This window comes from Physeter macrocephalus, chromosome 18 (genome assembly GCF_002837175.3).
Source record: "Physeter macrocephalus isolate SW-GA chromosome 18, ASM283717v5, whole genome shotgun sequence".
Taxonomy (NCBI): Eukaryota; Metazoa; Chordata; class Mammalia; order Artiodactyla; family Physeteridae; genus Physeter; species Physeter macrocephalus.
In genome coordinates, this window is record NC_041231.1 from 94,364,979 (window position 1) to 94,367,481 (window position 2,503).

Below are 2,503 nucleotides of genomic sequence, written 5' to 3' on the forward strand. Positions count from 1 at the left end.
GCCCGTGAGCCATGGCCGCTGAGCCTGCGCGTCCGGAGCCTGTGCTCCGCAACGGGAGAGGCCACGACAGTGAGAGGCCCGCGTACCACAAAAAAAAAAAAAAAAAAAAGCAGGAGGAGCTATAGATGGAAAAACGGAATGAATCCATGTGTTTAGTTTTTACTTATTTATAACACTATCCAGTGAAAAAAAGGATTCACAGAAGCTTACAAAAATGCATACTCTACAGTAAGGTAAAGTAACATAAAATAAAATAAAAAATAAGAAAGAAAAAATGAGGCCGGAGAAAAATAAAAGTAGAAAAATAAGATGAAGCCACAAGTGAGCCAGAATAGGGCCACGACTATGGCTTTTTGCTTCCTTGTAATCATTACCCCAAGATATTCACAGGATTCATGAGAGCAAAGCAAATCAGTTACTTAGGAAAAGTCCATTTTTCCTTTGTACTGAAACCAGGGAGGAATTTTCCCCTTAGACCATCCAAGAGGGGATTTATAATGCAGTGAACAGTGCTGTCAGTACTGCCCTTGGAGATAAATAATTTGGTTTGAGACTGTCACATGGTACCATATGTGCATGCCCTTAGGACAATAAAGTTAATATTGTTGCTATTAGGATTTATGCCTATGGTATAGAAAACACTACCTAAATAAGATATAATATTGTCACTAAGATTATATAGCAATAGGTTTCAAACATGAATATTTAATTGAAAATATAAAAATGAACAGCAAAGGAAACTGTCAATAAAACAAAAAGGCCACCTACTGAATGAGACAAGATATTTGGTAAAAGGTATTTGCAAACGATATATCTGATATGGGAGACAATATCTGCAAATGATATATCTGACAAGGAGTTAATATCTAAAATATACAAAGAACTCATACAACTCAACATCAAGAAAACAAACAACCCAATTTAAAAAACAGGCAGAGGGACTGAACAGACATTTTTCCAAAGAGGACACACAGATGGCCAACAGGCATAAGAGAAGAAGCTCAAACCCACAATGAGGTACACCTGAAGCCTGTCAGAATGGCTATTATCAAAAAGACAAGAAAAAACAAGAGATGTGGCAAGAATCTGGAGAAAAGGGAACCCTTGTGCACTGTTGGTGAGAATGTAAATTGGTGCAGCCACTGTGGAAAACAGTATGAAGGTTTCTCAAAAAATTAATAATAGGGACTTCCCTGGTGGTGCAGTGGTTAAGGATCCGCCTGCCAATTCAGGGGACACGGGTTTGAGCCCTGGTCTGGGAAGATCCCACATGCCGCAGAGCAACTAAGCCCATGCGCCACAACTACTGAGCCTGCACTCTAGACCCCACAAAACACAACCACAACTACTGAAGCCCGCACACCTAGAGCCCGTGCTCCGCAACAAGAGAAGCCACCGCAAGGAGAAGCCCACGTGCAGCAACGAAGAGTAGCCCCCACTCGCCACAACTAGAGAAAGCCTGCGCACAGCAACAAAGACCCAATGCAGCCAAAAGTAGATAAATAAATAAATAATTTTTTTAAAAAATTAATAATAAAACAACCATATGGTCAAGCAATTCCACTTCTGGTATTTTTCCAAAGAAAACAAAAATTGTAATTAGAAAAGATATATGCACCTCTATGTTCATTGCAGCATAATTTACAGTAGCCAAAATATGGAAGCAACCTAAGTGCCCATCAATAGATGAATGGATAAAGAAGGTATGGTAAATATATATACAATGGAATATTACTCAGAATATTACCATAAAAAAGAAGGAAATTTTGCCATTTGTGACAACATGGATGGACCTAGTTGGTATTATGTTAAGTTAAACAAGTGAGACAGAGAAAGGCAAATACTGTACAATTTCACTTATAAGCGAATCTAAAAAACAAATGAACAAACATAACAAAACAGAAACAGACTCATAGATACAAAAAACAAACAGGTGGTTGCCAGAAGGGTGGGGGTGAAATATGTGAGAGAGATTAAGAGGTACAAACTCCCAGTTACAAAATAAATGAGTCACTGGGATAAAATGTACAGTATGGGTAATACAGTCAGTAACATTGTAATAACTTTGTATGGTGACAGAACTAGACTCATCTTGGTGATCATTTTGTAATGTACAGAAATATTGAATCACTATGTTTTGCACCTAGAACTAACATAGTGTTATATATCAATTATACTTCAACTATATAAATGTATATATATATGTGTGTGTGTGTATATATAAATATATATATATATTTCCCTCTTGGAAAAAAAACTAAATTCATCAAACTTTAAATTTATAAAGCTGATGAATAATAAGCATTCCAAAAGATTCAACGTAAGTTGTCAACCTTAATTTTTATTGACTAGCAATTGCCTACCGTTAGTGAAGTCAATTGATAAAATTTCATTTATCACTAGGTTTTCTTTCTTTTTTTGTTGTTTTTTTGTTTTTTTGTTTTGGCTGTGCCATGTGGCTTATGGGATTTTTTTTTTTTTTTTTTTTTGCGGTACGCAGGCC